Source organism: Mirounga angustirostris, unplaced genomic scaffold (assembly GCF_029215605.1).
Source record: "Mirounga angustirostris isolate CCGP_5_RB_7025 unplaced genomic scaffold, mMirAng1.0.hap1 SCAF_16, whole genome shotgun sequence".
In the NCBI taxonomy this organism is placed as follows: Eukaryota; Metazoa; Chordata; class Mammalia; order Carnivora; family Phocidae; genus Mirounga; species Mirounga angustirostris.
Genome location: NW_026991724.1, coordinates 34,125,729 through 34,144,803, shown reverse-complemented (window position 1 = coordinate 34,144,803; position 19,075 = coordinate 34,125,729).

The following is a 19,075-nucleotide window of genomic DNA, read 5'->3' as shown; positions in this document are numbered from 1 at the left end:
GGGGGTCACTTATTTATGTTACCTTCATAGTTCCTGTTGTGACCCCCAAAACTGATCAATGGTGTTACAGGTTGAATTACTCCCCCACCCCCAGAATTCATATGTCTTAATCCTCTCAGAATGTGACCTTAATTGGGGATAGGGTCTTTATTGTGGTAACTAAGTTAAGATGACATCATCAGGGTGGGCCCTAATCCAACATGACTGGTGACCTTATAAAAAGGGGAAACTTGGAGACAGAAATGCACAGAGGGAAGACCTTGTGAAGAGACACAGGGAAAAGAAGGCCATCTACAAGCCAAGGACAGAGGCCAGGAGCAGACCCTTCTCTTGCAGCACTCATCCCTGCCAAAACCTTGACCTCAGACTTCCAAAGCCTCCAGAACTGTGAGGCAATACATTTCTGTTGTATAAGCCACCCATTCCGTGGTCCTCTGTTATGGCAGCTCTAGCAAACTAATATACACAAGGTCATTTCCCAAACCCTGGGATTGCTGGATTCTGTGTGTGCATTCCCCCAGAGCTGGGTGCGAGGGATTATGGTACTCATGGAGTGGAGATTTGAAACACCACAGGGCAGGACATATGAGGTGCCAGATCTCAGAAAGGCAGTGTGCACCATGCGACAGCATTTCTGTGACAAGTTTTCAATGCCCTGTGATTCCCTGGAAACCATCGTCTGGGCTGCCTTCAGAGCTCCAGAGCTTTACAAAGTCACTGGCTGAGAGGGGCAGCTCTGTCAACTGTGCTGGGCTTGGCCCCTGAGGGAGGGGTGTCTTGGCACTTCTGGTTGCTGTGGGGTTGCATTCATAGGGTCTGACAAGTCCCCTCTTAAATACTCAACCTCCTGTCTGTCTAGATTAATTGGTCGGTAACTGTGAGCTTCTGTGCCAGCAAGACTTACACCACATTAGCATTTGAAAATATTATTAAAATGGCAAGCAGACCACAGAGGAATATGAAGATGTGTATGCATATTTGACTCCCCTTGGAAGCTGTCATCCCATCCCCTGCTCCCCGTCGGACGAGATTCTGCCTCCTGTAACTATGCTTGCTGGACAGTGTTGGAGTGCTGGAGGTGCCCTCGCCCCCAAACTACCCTCCTGCTTGCTGGGTTCCTGCACGAAAGAGCTGTGCACACAAGAATGATGCTGGATCGACAGTGTGGTCTCATTTCATTAACAGCTGAGAGAGCTTCTGAAGGGCACTTTCTGAGACTTATAACTGGAGAGAACTATTAATAGTAACAGGGCACAGACGTAACAGCTCTGCATCAAGGCAGGAGTTTGTTTTCCTCTTTTATGAAAGAAGTCTGGATGTGGGCAGTCTAGGGCTAGTATGGGGGCTACGCCATCACCAGGGCTCCAAGATCTGAGCTCTTTCTCTTCCACCATCCTTTGTAGCATCAAGGTTGCCCTTGGTCCAGAAGCCCCCACTATCACAGCTGCATTCCCACCAGGAAGCAGAAGGGGAGAGTGGCAAAAAGGCATGTATCAGCTGTCACCTCCTCAAGGCAGGGGGTTCCTCTACATCCTACCTGACGTATCTGTGTACAGCCCACTGGCCATCACAATCTTCAAGGAAGGCTGGTAAATGAAGTGCCTGCTGGCTGGGCACATTGACTTCAGAATATAATTGGAGTCTCCTACTAAGGCAGAAGGGAGAAGAGATACTGGGTGGGCAACTGGCTATCTCTGCCACAACCCAGACCAGCTCCTACCTAGGTCAGCTGACCACATGGAGGCAGGAGTTTAGGACAGGAGAGTGGCTGGACCTGCCCTGAGTTGGCAGGTCCTGCCCAGGGGGCTGAGTATGTGGGGACACAAAGTACAAAGAGAAGCTTCATCGTGGTGGTAACCTATGAAGGCACAGGGTCCCATGCGTTGGACCCTCACAGGACTCAGCCCTGCCTGTGACTGTGATAAACTAGAAAGAACGGCCAAGTGAACTGTGGCATGTCCAAACTGGAGAATACTACACTATGCAACAATTAATGAGGAGCACCTCTATGTACTCACATGCGGTAGCACATAAACAGACCCCTGGAGCACCCTGATGCCTCTCTTCCCTGTATTGTATGTTCTCCCCACTGACCTGATCTTCTCAAGGGTGGTTTAGAGACTTTTTGCAGGAGTGGGGTGCTGCTTGCAGAGAGAGAGAGGACTTCAGTCCAGGAGACTCTGGGAAAGGAGAGTATATGCCCCCAATAGTTACAACAGAAAGAAGGAGACATTGAGCTGGAGCAGAATTGAGAAATGCTCAAACTCTGCAGAACCCAGACAGAAAGCTGTGAGCCACCTTGGAGCCCTGATTTCTGGGAGTCCACTCGCAGCTATCTGGCACAAATACACAAGAAGTTTCGGTCAACCTCAATTTTGACTGATTTTTTTTTAAAGTGACTTTTTGATTTCTGAATCTAAAAGTTTACTATAGTCAATAGAGCTTATCTGGGCAAGAGGATCATGGCTGCTTTTGTTTCTATCTTTGTGCCATTTTGTATTCTATTAAATGAATCAGTTACATATCTTTATAAAGACAGATTATCCAAAAATTTCTCAAAGGAAAACCTCTCGTTAGGTAATAAAGTAGAAAAGAGGTCATTTCCCACTCATCCCAAATATTTCCTTATAGAAAATTTAGAACATACAGAAAAGTAGAAAGAGAAAGACAACAAAATGCCCAATAGTGCCATAGTTCAGAGATTAGCATTGCTACAAGTTTGGTATATTTTAACTTGATCTTTTTCTTTATATGCACATATGTATTTGCTTTAAATACCTATTATGCACTATGATATACTTGTAAGAAGAGTTCACTGTATAATGGGAATTTTTCCCACATCCATAGGTATTCCTCTATCACACAGCATGCATGGCTACACATAGAGGGTTTCCTTATTTGGGTGAACCACAATTGCTCTAATTAATTCTACTATTGTTGGACAATTATGGTGAGTCCAACTCTTTTTTTTTTTAATTGGAAACAATACTACCTTTAATGACCTCAAACAAAAACCATGGGGGACAGCATGGGTTAATACATAGCTCCATTTCTAGAAGAGGAGTCGTAGTCAAAGGCACATTTCCAAGGCTTTTGACAGGTGTGGCTAAAGCACTGGATTCTCCTTCAGAAAGGTCAGATCAGCATTCATTCCTACCATTGGTGGATGACAATGCTGGGTTCCCTTAAGGTTGGGATGAGCTATAAAAAACAATTGACCAGTGGTTCAATTGAACAGGCTGGTTCTGTTAAGCCAAGGGTCAAGTAGGGAGTGAGCAGGTAGGCCTACTGAAGGAACAACATACTCTGGGTCAGTCATCTGCAACAGTAGGTTGGTCATCTGTGGGACTCCAAAGACATGTCTGGCATAAGCCCTGTCCTCTGGTTCGTGGCAGGATGGGGAGGCAGACAGTGCTCCAACATTGTAAAGCAGGCCTAAGTCATTCAAGTATGATTGAGGTGAGCTCAGGGACCCAGTAGGGAACCAGAGGGGAGGCTTAAGATAACTCTAGATCATGTCTTGGTCAGTTGAGACTACTATGACAGAATACCATAGCATGTGTGGCTTAAGCATTTCTTAAACAAGGAACATCATTCTCTCACACATTTCTGGAGGCTGGAAGTCTGAGGTCAAGGTGCCAGCATGTTTAGGTTCCTGGGAAGGACCCTCTTCCTGGTTGGCAGATGGCCATCTCTCTTCTTGTTGTATCCTCACATGGCACAGAGAGAGAGAGAGAGAACAAGATCTCTCATGTGTCTTTTATGAGGGCATTAATCTCATAGGAGGGCTCCATCTCATGACCTAATTACTTCCCCAAAACCTCATCTCTAAAATCCATCACGCTGGAAATGAAAGTTTCAACATACAGATTTTGGGCAGTCACAAACATTCAGCCCATAGCAGGCCATAAGGATGCAGCTAGGGCCAGGTGAAGTGCTAGTGATGAGGTCTGGGCAGAGGGAACAGCAGGTGTATGGCTGCTGGGAAGAAAGGAGGGGCCTGTAGAGTCCTGGTATGGCCAGCACAAGAAGGTATCATTATCTTGGGGGCCATTTCCTGATCTTATTCCTTATTAGCTATTAATTTACATCTCTCTGGGCCTCTCTTTCTTCATCTGCTGAGTGGACACACTTGAAGATAGCAGGCGTCCTTTGACTTCAGTATGAGAGCAGATGGGTATCCTGGAGGGAATATAAAGCAGGAGTTCAGACACACCTCTGTTCCAGCCCCAACCCCACATTTCAGTTTTGTGTCCCTGCAGAACCACTTAGTCTCTCCCTCCCTGTTTGCTTTCCTGTTAACTGGTTAACAGTCATATCAACTGTGGGCCTCTTGTGTGCAGGAGATAATGTTCATAGAAGCAGTATACAACTGGTGGTTGTAGTTTATCCCTGCCCCTTTCAAACATTTTCTGAGCACCTATGATGTGCCTGGCACCGTCTGCAAGAAAACACGGCATCTAGTCTTAGCTCTGCTCTAGTTGAGAGAAAGGAGACACACGAGCAGCTGAGATGTGATGCCATAAATGCTGAAATTGGCAGGACAGAGGGACCAGAGGAATACAAAGGAAGGCATTTGCCTGAGAGAGTCAGTGGGAGTCTTGACAGTCCTCAAAGAACTTTGAAAAGGTAATCTCAGTATTCTTCTGTAGAAGACTTAAAAAAAAAAAAAAGACTATTAAATTATTTTACTTGTATGGCTGCCAGTATCTTGCTGGACCTTTCAAAGGTGGCAGTGAAATAAGCCAGTTACAGAAGGACAAATCCTGCATGGTTCCACTTATATATCAGTGGTATGTAACATAGTCAAATTCACAGAAGCAGAGAACAGAACATTGGCTGCCAGAGGCTGCAGGAAATTGGGAGATGTTCAGTGGCTATAGAGTTTCAGTTAGGCAAGATGAACAAGTTCTAGAGATCTGCTGTACAGCACAGTGCTTATAGTTAACAATACAGCACGACGCGCTTCAAAATTAAGAGAGTAGATCTTAGGTTAAGTGTTCTTACCACAAAACAAAAACAAAAATTAACTCACAAAAGGATACAAGGAAACTTTGGAGGTGTTGGATATGTCTGTTACCTTGATTGTGCTGGTGGTAATATGAATGTTTTCATATTTCCAAACTCATCAAATTGCACATATTAAAGATGCTCTTGGTACACAATTATACCTCATTAAAGATGCTTTTTTTTTTTAAGATTTTTATTTATTTATTTGAGAGAGAGAGCGCACATGAGAGGGGGGAGGGTCAGAGGGAGGAACAGACTCCCTGCAGAGCGGGGAGCCCGATGCGGGACTCGATCCTGGGACTCCAGGATAGGACCTGAGCCGAAGGCAGTCGCTTAACCAACTGAGCCACCCAGGTGCCCCTAAAGATGCTTTTTAAAACAAGTGGTCTCAATAAGGCACTGTCCCTGTGTCACGTCTGGGAGAATTTTCAGTCTGAAGGATGCTGGGTGCTCATTATCACTCTTCCCTTCTGCTGCTCCCACTGTTCCATGTGAGCCATCCTAAGAAGACGATTTCCAATCTTTCTTCATATGAGGGGGGGCTTTCCTTACTCCCCTGTCAGGAGTTCACAACCCTGACACTCTGAAAGAGACTTTAGTAGCTAAGCTAATGCTAACTGTAAGTTAAGTATAATGGGACAGGTCCTACCTCTACCCAAGACAGTGTGGAGTCCAGAACAAAAGAGATACGTGGCTTGAGCCAGCAGAATGCCCCATGCCACTCGGATAATTTGAGGATTTGCTCAGGCTTTGCTTTTACCTGAGCCACAAACTGACCTTTCTTCAGTTATTGATGCACTTAAACACTTCTGAAGAGAGAAGGGAAGGAGAGGTCTTGTACCTTACTTGAAGGTCAAGCTGCTTGCTCTGGGGCCCTGGTTGTGGCTCTCGGGTGAATCCTTTCTATTTCCTTCAGTTGTTGGGAGAGACTTCTGGCCTGGATGTGGCTGGATGTGGCTCAAATAAATGCATTTCAATCAATCAAAACAAAAACAGTGGATGTCTTCAGGACCTAGGTCTGAGCTTACTGGCCACAAGTTGAAAGGTCATGGATGGCTAATGAGTTGGGTAGTGTGGCCACGTTACCCAGGAAACCTGTTGGAGGTCACTTCTGTAAAGCTGCCTGTGGCTCAGGCTTGGGTGAAGAGGATGCTGCTCCTGGCTTTACTGGTAATGGGCAGAACTCCGAGCACTTACTATGTGTTAGGCACTGGTTAAGTAATAGGAAGTAGGTACTATTACTGCAAAGTAGGCTGAGTGACTTGTCTCAGGAGGTGGAGGAGAGAGGACTGGAACTCAGCTCTGTGCATTTGCAAAGCCCATGCTCTGAAATACACCCCCAGGAGACCTGGGTTCTGGCTGAGATTCCCTGACTCTTGAATCAGAAGAAACTTCGAGGAACATTTGTTTTTAGTCATGTGGGCTCCTTTGAGAAGCAGCATGGCACCATGTGTGCGGTCTGGAGCCAAGCTGGTTGCGTGGACGTCCTGACTGTGCCAGCTGAGCATGCCTGGGTCTGAGTGTGGTGGCACCAAGCCCAACTGGGCTGGCACAGAGGCGACACCCTACCGTATGCTGTCTCTCCAGTGTGGTAGGTAAAGTTACGAGTTTCAGCCAAGCAGATCTGCCTTGCATGTACCAACTGAGTAACTGGGGGCAGGTGTCTCCAAGCCCAGTCCTCTCATCTGTAACATAGGGATACTGATAGAACCCTGCCTCACAGGCCTGCATGAAAATTAACCTAGTTTATTCATATCAAGTGCTTGGAACAAAGTCTGGTGCACAGACATTTGTCAACATTATTTATCCTATGGAAATCTATGAACTCCCTAACTTTCCAATTTTTGGACAGCCCCCAAATCATTTCTTATGTGTAGTGGACATGTCCAGCTTGATTGTATAAGGGCCTTCTTGTTTGAGAGGGCTGAGGTGTGGACAGAGGGAAGCTACAGAGAAATGGCAGCCTCGAAGCCATGGGGTCAGCTCACACAGGAGACCAGGCTTCTGGAGTGTGCCCTCCAGCTCCTGAGCCATGCCTGAGACTAAGGAGGACATAGTAGGGCTGTAACCCCCCCAAACTATGGGAGGCACCTGTGACACTCCCCAGACACAGCCAAGACACCTTTGCCTTGCTGCTTCCTCCCTCCCAGCCAGCCTGGGGCTCACCAGGTCTCTCTGCTTTTCTTTGTCTTTGATGATCTACATTCGGGGACCTGCGACAAGCTGAGTATCTGGCCTCAGCCCCTACGTTGTTCTCAGTTTCACAGTTCTTATTATGAATTCACTCTGTTATGGATTATTACAGTAATTTTTAAAAAGATTTATTTATTTATTTTAGAAAGAGAGAGAGCAGAGTGGGGGGAGGGGGAGAGGGAGAGAGAGAATCTCAAGCAGATTCCCTGATAAGCATGGAGCCCGACACAGGGCTTGATCTGAGACCATGACCTGAGCCAAAATCAAGAGTTGGACGCTTACCTGACTGAGTCACCCAGGCGCCCCATGATAATAATTTTTAAAATAATAATTCAGTGATGTTAACAACTAGTCCATATTGAAAATGTGCAGTGAGTCGGGTACTGCTACACAGTCTGTGTGTCTTTTCTCAGGTGATCCCCCCAAAAACACTAGTGATATTGTAATTCCCATTTTCCAGATGAAGAAATGGGCTCAGAGAAGGAACTTGCCCCAGATCATACATGGGATTCAAACCCAAGTCCCCTGGACCCTGCAGTACCTCTTAACTCTATACTGAGCTGTTTGTGGGTAAGAATTTGGAGACAGTCCAGCAGTGGGGAGTGAAGGGCTAGGTCAGGGTGGATTGAGGGGAAGTCAAGTACATGTTACTTATTCTTAATTTAAGGATGCTTGGTGTGTACCAGGGACCAAGACCTCAGGACAGTTTTGTTGATCTAGCAGGGTCCTCTCATTAATGTCACTCTGACTGTTGAGACCAGGATCAAGTCAGGGCCTAGCTACCCTCCAGCAAGTCAGTCAGGCACCTGGGCCTGTGGTGCTTGGGAGAAGAGATGGGACAGACAGAGCACAGCCTGGGGTTGGGAAGCTGAAGCATGTTCCATCTCCATCCAGGGAGAGACTCTGAAATCGAAATAGGCTGCCTCCCTCCCAAGTGTGCAAACCTCCCCACCCAAATTCTATAGGAAGGGACCTTTAAAGACATTTTGCTCCATTTCTTTAGTTTATAGATTCTGTGACCTAAGAAAAGGAAGGAACTATTACTCTGCATGAGAGAGCTGAGGCCACCATTTGCTTAGTGCTTCCTGTATACAAGACTCTATACTCTCCCATTTAACCCCTGCCACAGGGCTAAGTGGTTTTCCCCAGAACTTGGTGTCTTGACAACCAGATCAGGATGGTTCCTACTGCACCTCAGCGATTCCCCAACAACTGCTGCTCAAGGGCATGCATGGAGCTGCCCCCCTCTTAGAGGAGCCCCAGCTTAGCCAATATCCCTTGTCCATCAGAGGCAGCTGTCCACATTTCCTTCCAGTCTCACCTCTACTCCAGCCACACTCGTTGGCTCCCAGGCCCTTGCGTAGACCAAGCTCTGTCCTTCCTCAAGGATTTGATACATTCATCTCCCTCCCAGAATGCCTTCCCCATCCTGCGCATCCCCCCTTTGCCTGTCCATCTCCTGCTCATCCTCCGATCTCGGCTTACATGTCCTGCTCAAATAAATGTTTTCTAACTTCTCTTCCTCAAGTGAGATCGTTTGTTTCCTTCACAGCACATATCCTGAGTTGTGAATCTAATTTTATCTGTGGGCCTATTTGCTGAACTCCTCCCATCTGCTGAACTGTGAGGTCATGGAGGTTAGTGGGATGGCTATTTTATCCACCATAGAATGCTCTTCACTATCACAGTGGTGGGCACAGAGCAAAGCTCACTGGACATTTGTTGAATAAATGATGGATCGTCAGAATGGGCTGAACATGAGTCATTTAAAAATCTCCATCTCTACCACTAGTTTTTGGAGTTCAGGCTTAAATGTAAAGGTTATGGAAGAAAACTGCTGAACTTTCTAAAAAATTGATCAAACTAGTTAGAAATCAAAATCAGATTTGGGGGTCTAAATGGTACATTGACTCGTAGCTGTCAAAAGCTATCAGGGATGCAGAAGTTGATGCAAGAGAATGTGAGTGACAGCTCAATGAGAAACAGGCAAACTGGGGCTGCCTCCAAGTTTGAGATCATCTTCAGGAAAAGAAAGTTGTGCTACTGAGTTGTTTTAATTGGTTGAAAAACTCAATCCACAAACATCAGGATTTGAAGGGCAGGGTGCACCATTTTTCCTTTGGGTGAAGGGACAGTTGTGCAAGTTTGCAGGGATACAGCTACACTGGAATGTCGGGAGCTGTTGGCGAGCTCCCGCACAATGGAAAGCTGTGTAGTGCAGCTATTAGCTCCGTTATGATCCTCATTTATGATTTTATTTACTTAATAATTCAGTCTTCCATGTCATGAATTTTTGAGGGAGACATTCAATTAGGAATTATGACTGCAGTTTAGAGAAATATATCTCCTTACTGATGAGGTGGGTGCCAACTTTCTTTTATGGGTGCACCTGGATGCATTCCAGACATTTGGAGGAAACAAATTTTAGCACTTCTCCCTTTCTCCCTCAAAGCTTGGGAGTTGTGCCAGTTAGAAAAACCTTCCCATGTCCTCTCAATTCTAGGTGTGGTATTACACTGACAGCAGGCTGAAAGGGCAGGGGTGCTCTGGTGATGTCTCCCAATGAGTTCACTTGGACAGATCTTTCTTGAAATCCCACTACCTCTAGCTGCTTCTTCAGACCACACACAGGTGTCAAGTCCTCCCCATTTAATGAGGTCTTTCTCCCAGACACTCTCATTCTGTTGTTTGCTTCTAATACTTCCCATCTCACCAGACCTAGAGAGTTCATCCTAAACTTGCCCACAGGAATACTCACAACCTCCTCCCAAAACCCCAATTTTCCAGCTTGACTGTGCTCCATTAGTGTTCCCTGGTTATAAAGCAATGGGAATTTACTCTAACAAGCAGAAAAAGAATTTATTAGTTGCTCACATTGTCATTGGAAAGCTGAAGATGTTAGTTTAAAAAGGTGAAAAAAAGAAGGCACTGAGGTGACAGGAATACTGGACCATCTCTCCAGTCAAGGCAAATGGCACCAACCTTTGTCTGTATCACTCAGCTCAACGTGGAAACGTGAGGGGAGAACACCTGATTGGCTAAGCACATTGATTGACAGTCCCAACAGACTGTGTCCAAAGGGACAGGTGGTTTCCTTCAAAGAAAACAGGGTGTCATTGTCTAAAGAAGAGGGAACACATCTAGGTAGGCAGGCAAAAGGCAGCACAAGTTTGCTAAAATTAGGAGGGCTCTAGACACAAAGCCACCCAAGGAATGGCCAGAGGAGTTGAAGCCCATTAGCCTAGAGATAAGAAGACCTGGTATTAGAATTCAGCTTAAAGTTCTTGAAGAATTGTTTGAAAAAATATATATATATACATATATATTTTTTCATTCCTTATAATGATGTCAGGGAGGTACGGTTATTATCCCCATTTTATTGATGAGGAGACTGAGAATCAGAAAGATCGAGTAGTTTGCGCAAAGTCACATTGCAAGCAGGCAAAGATTTTCCAGGCACTATTCTGAGTGTTTTCCATCAATCAACTTATTTAACACTCACACCAGCTTTATGAGATAGGAACAATTGTTATTCCACTTTCACAAAGGAGGAACCTGAGCCATAACAGTTACACATAGAGTAAACAATAGAGCTAGAATCTGAGCCAGGCTGCATGCTTCTGAGTCTGTATTATCTCAGTTATAGTAACACAGGACTTAAACTGAAAGGTAAGCCAACTCACCTTGTAGCCGACATTTTGGAAGAGCAGACGGGTCACATGCCAGCAGAAAATGGCAGTCTGCAGTGAGTAACTAGGAGATGGAGCAGATGTTTGGGGAGGACAGGAGATATGAGGAACACCATGAGAGAGAAACACACTGGCCTCCAGTGCCAGACCCCATGTGGCCCAACTGTCCTCTGTTTCCTGTCCTTGGCTAGTCTCTGTTACATGAGCTAGTTTGGATGAGCCTGTTTCCCACCCCTGTTTTCCCTACTCACAACTGTTCCACAATGTACACCTCTGCCCAGGGGCAGTCAACAGTGTCTTCTCTTTACCCAAGGTTGGAGCAACCCAACCAGAGGATGGGGAGTAAGGCACCCCAAGAATCCTGGAAATTCCTCAAGGGAGGATCATAGAATGTTTCAAGGATCTTTGACCATGAAATAGCTCTCAAAATACCCTCCTGGCAATGGCATTTTTGTTTGGTGAAAATTTGCAGATGCTTAATTTTTTTTTTTATTATGTTCAGTTAGCCACTGTATCATTAGTTTTTGATGTAGTGTTCAATGATTCATTAGTTACGTATAACACCGAATGCACATCACAACACGTGCCCTCCTTAATACCCATCACCTTGCTTAATATGTTTTTGAAAACTCAAGGCCTTGCTTCCACCCACACCCTTGGTAGGAAAAGAATGATCGGCGACACTCACCTGCCTCCAGGCAGAGCAATCTCCCAGACTACCTGCTGAAAGTCCAGCCAAGTCTCAGTCTGAGGTATTGTGGGCTTGTCCATGCAGCTGGCCCATCCCAAGGCAGTTTGAGAGCATAGCCTATCAACTCATTCTAGGACACTCTTCAACAGAAGAAAAAGTCTCTGTGTCTCTCTCAGAACTTGATCCTCTCACCTGTGATATAGGATCTTCTGGGCCTGAAGGGAAGGTGGCTTCCATGACACAGAAGGGCAGAGAGAAAGGATTTCTCATAGTCTGCTCCTCTGAAGGAGAGCTCCAAAGTCAGCATCTCACCCTGGTGGAGGTTAGAAGCTTGCCTGCTTGCAAGACTTACTTGGGTTTATGGTCAATACATTTTGGAAAGGCCTATTAGTGTTGCAAACCAGTAAAGAAGAAAGACGGGATCACCACATCTGATGGCTGCCTTTGTGGAGGAACAATCCTGTGAACTATCTGAGTAGACTTGAATGGGCTCTGCCTCCCCAAGCTAAGCCCAAGGGTGCTAGAGCAGTTTCTTTCCCCAGCATCTTCCTAAGATGGGGAAGACACATTTATGCCAGGGGCTCAGAAAGGCCCCAGAGAAGCTGGCTTAGAATTGCAGCTTCTGACATGAGAAAAACAGCTATCGGCCAGGCCCTGTGCCATGCCCTTACCCACACCATCTCTTGAAATCCTCATCACAGCCCTAAGAGATAGGATTAGGTATGAGTTTTCTGGGTGCTTCTTCTCTGCAGACACTTCTTCCTCCCCTAGGTCAGTCAGAAATCCTCAAGAAGGGAGTGAGTTAGCAGCCAGACTTAGTAAAACCTAGGGGAAGAGGAAAGGCTATTAATTTAGGTCCATCTGTTCCTGCCCAGAATGGAGTACCAGCTCATCCTTCCCTTCCTGGGAGACTTTTCTCTCTGGCTCCAGAAATTGTCCTAAGTCACCTGCCTGCAAGGTCACTTGTCAATGAAGCAAAAGATCAGCCTCCAACTCCATTGTGTTACCTGTCCAAGTAAGCCTCACACCTCTCTTTCCCCTGGGTTTCATCTTTGTGTTTCTAGGCCCCATTTTGTAACTGTCTCTGCTGACCTTTTACTAGGATGTATTTGTGAGCACATTTTGTTTATTCCCTGAGGCCCTGGGATCCAAAGGCATTTGCGGTGGCTCTGTCATGGAGGGAATTTCTCTGGGGTGATTATTTCTTTGCCCTACTCTGGGGACCTGTGAAATGATAAGAAATATGTACAGGCATACCTTGGAGATATTGTGGGTTTCAGTTCTAGATACCACAATAAAGTATATATCACAGTGAAGTGAATCAAATGAATTTTTTGGCTTCCCAGTACACATAAAAGTTATGTTTACACTATATGGAAGTCTATTAAGTGTTCAATAGCCTTATGTCCAAAAAAACAATGTATAGTCTTGAATTTAATAATATTTTGTATAGAGCACTTATACAACTCAACATCAAAAATTCAAACAATCTGATTAAAAAATGGGCAAATGATCTGAATAGACATTTTCCCAAAGAAGACATCCAGATTGCCAACAGACACATGAGAAGATGCTCAACATCACTCATCACCAGGGAAATGCATATCAAAACCACAATGAGATAATCACCTTAACACCTATCAGAATGGCTAAAATCAAAGAGACAAGAAATAACAAGTGTTGACAAGAATGTAGAGTAAAAGGAGCACTCATTCACTGTTGGTGAGAATGTAAAGTGGTGCAACCATTGCGGAAAACAGTATGAAGGTTCCTCAAAACATTAAAAATAGAAATACCATGATACAATAATTTCACCACTGGGTATTTACCTGAAGAAAGTGAAAACACTAACTTGAAAAGATATATGCACCTCTATGTTTATTGTAGCATTATTTACAATAGCAAGATATGGAAGCAGCTCAAGTGTTCACTGATAAATGAATGGATAGGAAAGATGTGGTATATATACACAATTAAATATTATGCAGCCATAAAAAAGGATGAGATAATGTCATTTGCTACAACATGAATGGACCTACAGGGTATTATGCTAAGTGAAATAATCAGACAGAGAATGACAAATACCATATGATTTCACTTATATGTGGTCTCTAAAAAACAAACAAAAAAGCAGAAACAAACCCATAAATACAGAGAACAATTGGTGGTTGCTAGAGGGGAGAAAGGTGGAGGATGGGCAAAATGAGTGAAGGGGAGTGAAGGGGAGTTACATAATGTAGAGAGAAGTTAAATCACTATGTTGTATACCTGAAACTAATGTAACATTGTTTGTCAAATATCCTCAAATAGGATTTTTTTCAATTTAAAAGTACTTTATTGCTAAAATGTGCTAACCATCATCTGAACCTTCAGCAAGTTGTAATCATTTTGCTGGTAAAAGGTTTTGCCTCAGTGTGGATGGCTGTGAACTGATCAGGGTCATGGCTGCTGAAGGTTGGGGTGACTGTGACAATTTCTTAAAATAAGAGTGAAGTTCGCCACATCAATTGACCCTTCCTTTGACAAAAGGTTTCTCTGTAACATGTGATGCTGTTTGGTAGCATTTTACCCACAGTAAAATTTCTTTCAGAATTGGAGTCAATCCTTTCAAACCCTGCTGGTGCTTTATTCACTAAGTTTATGGAATATTCTAAATTCTTCATTGTCATTTCAACAATCTTCACAGCATCTTAACCAGGAGTAGATTTCATTTAAAAAAAGAACCCACTTTCTTTGTTCATCCGTAAGAAGCAACTCCTAATCCATTAAAGTTTTGTCATGAGCTTGCAGCAATTCACTCACATCTCCAGGCTCCACTTCTAATTCTAGTTCTCTTGCTATTTCACCACATCTGCAGATACTTCCTCCACTGAGGTCTTGAACCCCTCTAAGTTATCTATGAGGGTTGGAATCAGCTCCTTCCAAACTCCTGTTCCTGTTGATATTTGACCTCTTCTCATGAATCACAAATTTTTGTCATGGCATCTAGAATGGTGAATCCTTTCCAGAAGTTTTCAATTTACTTTGTCCAGACTCATCAGAGGAATCACTATGGCACTTATAGACTTAAGAAATGTATTGAAATGTATTCTTAAATAATAAGACTTGAAAGTCAAAATTACTCTTTGATCCATGGCTGCAGAATGGATGTTGGGTTTGCAGGCATAAAAACGATATTAATCTCATACATTTCCATTAGAGATCTTGGGTGACCAGGTGTACTGTCAATGAGCAGTAGTATTTTGAAAGGAATCTTTTTTCTGAGTAGTAGGTCTCAACAGAGGGCTTAAAATATTCAGTAAACCATGTTGTAAACAGATGTGCTGTCATCCAGGCTTTGTTGTTCCACTTATAGAGCACAGGCAGAATAGATTTAGCATCATTCTTAAGGGACCTGGGATTTTTGAAATGGCAAATGAGCATTGTCTTCAACTTATAGCCACCAGCTGCATTAGCTTCTAACAAGAGAATCAGCCTGTCCTTTGAAGCTTTGAAGCCAGGCATTGACTTCTCCTCTCTAGCTATGAAAGTCCTAGATGGCGTCCTCTTCCAAAAGAAGGCTGTTTTTTCCACTTTGAAAATCTGCTGTTTAGTGTAACCAACTTCATTATCTTAGCTAGATCTTCTGGATAACTTGCTGCAGCTTCTCCATCAGCACTTGCTGCTTCGCCTTGTCCTTTGATATTTATGGAGACAGCTTCTTTCCTTAAACTCATGAACCAAATTCTGCTAGTTTCAGACTTTTCTTCTGCAGCTTCCTCACCTCTCATGGCCTTCACAGAATTGAAGAGAGTCAGGGCCTTGTTCTGGATTAGGCTTTGGCCTCAGGGAATGTTGTAACTGGCTTGAGCATTTATCCAGACCAAGAAAACTTTCCCCATGTCAGCAATATAGCCGTTTCTCTTTCTGACCATTCATGTGTTCATTGGAGTAACAATTTTCATTTCCTTCAAGAACTTTTCCTTTGTATTTACAACTTGACTAACTGTTTGTCCAAGAGGCCCAGCTTTTAGCTTGTCTTGGCTTTAGACATGCCTCTTTCACTAAGCTTAATCATTTTTACTTTTTGACTTAAAATGAGAGATATATGACTCTTCCTTTCATTTCAACACTTAGAGGCCATTGTAGGGTTATTACATTGGTCTAATTTCAATGATGTTGTGTTTGGGAGCAGGGAACCCTGAGGAGAAGGAGATGGGAATGGCCAGTTGGTAAAGTAGTCAGAGCACATGCAAAATTCATTGATTAAATTCACTGTCTTACATGGGTGTGGTTCATGGTTCCCCAAAACAATTACAACAGTAATATCAAAGATCACTAATCACAGATCACCATAACAAATATAATAATAATGAAAAAGGCTGAAATATTGTGAATTACCAAAATGTGACACAGAGACATGAAGTGAGCAAATGCTGTTGGAAAAATAGTGCGGATAGACTTGCTTGATGCAGGGTTGCCACAAATCTTCGATTAATAAAAAATGCAAAATCTTGAGACTGTTGAATCGCAGACCTGTACCTCTGAAACAAATAATACATTATATGTTTAAAAAGAAGAAGATAGCAGGAAGAGAAAAATGGGGGGGAAATTGGAGGGGGAGATGAACCATGAGAGACGATGGACTCTGAGAAACAAACTGAGGATTCTAGAGGAGAGGGGGGTGGGGAGATGGGTTAGCCTGGTGATGGGTGTTAAAGAGGGCATGTACTGAACGAAGCACTGGGTAATATACGCAAACAATGAATCATGGAACACTACAGCAAAAACTAATGATGTAATGTATGGTGAGTAACATAACAATAAAATTTTAAAAAATGCAAAAATCTGTAAAGAGCAATAAAGTGAGGCCAATAAAATGAATATGCCTATATACTGGCCTCTGTCCCCAATTTCAGACACAGCGTTCCTAAACCCTCATAAATAGGGCTACTAGGAAAATCTTTTGTTCCTACATTTAATCTTTGACTCCAGTTCCAGACACTGAGCTCCTAAATCCCTTGGAATTTCCTGCGTGATAGGAGTGTCTTTTGTTCTAATGAGGTGACCCTTGGTGAGCTCCTGGATGGGGCTGGTCAGAAGAAAGACCAAGTCACGATAAGAAGCTTGGAACTTTCAATCTTCCCCCCACACATACCCCACGCCTAATTCTCCAGCAAGGAGAGAGAGGATGGGGGCTGGAAACAGAGCCAATGATTGATCATGTCTACATGATGAAATCTCCATAAAAAGCCCAATAGTATGGATATCAGAGAGCTTGTGGGTTGGTGAACCATCTTCCTGCCAGGAGGGTGATGCACCTCAACTCTACAGAAATAAAAGTTCTCATGCTCAGGACCCTCCTAGACCTTGGCCTATGTATCTCTTCATCTGGCTGTTCATCTGTGTCCTTTATCATATCCTTTATTATATAATACATTGGTAAATGTGTTTCCCTAACTTCTGTGAGCTGTTCTAGCAAATAATTGAATCCAAGGTGGTGTTCATGAGAACTTCTAATTAGTAGCCAAGTCAGACAGAAGCTGTGGGTAATCTGGGGACCTACTACCTGTGATTTGCATCTGGAGCGGGGGGCAGTCTTGCCTGTGGGGTCTGCTCTGCACTAACTTCAGTTAGCGTCTGAATTGAATTGAACTGTAGGACACTCAGCTGGTGAGAATTGCTTGGTGGGGGAACTGCCCCCTCCACAACTGGTGACCAAAAGTGTCAGAAGTGAGGTGTTCTGTGTGAGTAGTAAAGAAGAGACTAAGGGGAGAAGCAAATTTTTCCTTTACAGAACCTTCCTCACCTTCCACGGAATGTTCTTCACTCTGTGGGCCCAGGTTAATGGATGCTGCTCCCTCCCAACCCCTACGCCCACCCTGGTCAGGACAATCATACTGATGTTGCCCATTAAGATTGTACTAAGGGGTTTGAATCTGTGAAACCATGAGTTTAAAACATCCATTTATCTACAAAACCCCAAACTGTATCCAAGCCATATCTTTTTCTCTTTATAGATCTATGTACTGAATCAAGGTAATTTTATTCTAACATCAGAAGACCGTACTCCCCATTGAGCCAGTCTGAACTTAAATGAACTTAAAATTGTCTGAAGCTTTTGGACCAGATTCTCAAAAGTCTCTGAAATGAACCCAAACAACTATTGCCGCTGGGCTGCCCAGGCTGGTTTACTAGCCCCACTTCTGATCCTGTGCCCTTTGATTGTTGCCTGTGTGGTTTGCAAGTGCTGTTTTGCAAGGCTTTCCAAGGAACAGGGAGGTGCTTGTCTGCCATAGCACCAATCCTAAGCAGGTCCCCACTGGGGACTATCACAGGTCAAGAGCTTGGGACACCCATGTGCCCCCCTCTTCATGTTACAGTTGGGGTGAGGAGGTCCAGAGAAGGCAGGCCATCCCATCTTCTGTACCTCAGACTGATGCATTTGTTGGGTCTTCCTCCTTCCCGGTGATTCTCAGTTCCAGCTCCACATCAGAATCATCCAGAAGCAAATGAACTCTTCTGACTAGCAAGGGGATTTGATTCCCAGCCCAGCCCAGCCCAGAGGGGCCACAGCTCCCACTGACCCTGGCCAAGGCAAGAGCCGGGTATGAGGCAGGCTGAGCTGGTTCTCTTAAGCCCTCAGCTGCACATGGTAAGCCTGGGCTGCCTCCAGTCCCTCCCAGCCCCAAATCCTAGTTCCATTTCCTCAACTGTAACATGAAGGTCTTGGTCTAAGTTACTGTAGCAGCTGCACAGTTCTTTAATTACTAGAAAGGTCAGTAATTTTACTAGAAAGGCCATTAAAGCTATGTGAGTTCGGGTCCCTCAACTGTCCCATTCTTCTGGCATCTCCAGTGCCTTATGGTGTCTAACACAGAATGGCGCACACTAATATTTGCAGAAGAGTAAGTGAGTGAGTGAATGAATGAACAATGCATACCTAAGAATAGCAATTCCCCAGACATGGGAAGACCTGGACTAGTTTCTCCCCCATCTTTGTAGGCTCTCATATAGATATGAATTTGTGTATTTAGGAAAGTGCAGGAGTCATACTGCTCAGAGTCAGATTCTGATTGCACTATAGTCTAAACGTTGGATCTTGTAAGTTATTTAGCTTTCCAAAGCCTCAGTTTCCGTATGTGTGAAATGGGAAAATAGTCCCTGTATCACGGTGTGTGAAAAACACTTGACACGATACCCGACACACGGTAGACCCTCACAAGTTAGCTATTGTCAGTATTAATAGGCATATCTGTGTCTGTATCTATTTCTATAATCATAAAGTTCAGAGTTAAATAATTGCTGTGTCTATCCTACAAATACTACTGATAGTCTTTGGCCCCCTGTACAGCTCTGACTCTTTGCCCAGCTTATTTTCAACTCCTGAAGAGTTACAGTCCATGTGTTAAGTGTTACATTTACACTTTCTTTTTGGTTACCAGAGTTACAGCTTATCAACAGCTCTCTTAAATTCTCCATGCCTGTTTTCTATCATTTGTCTCCTGGAACC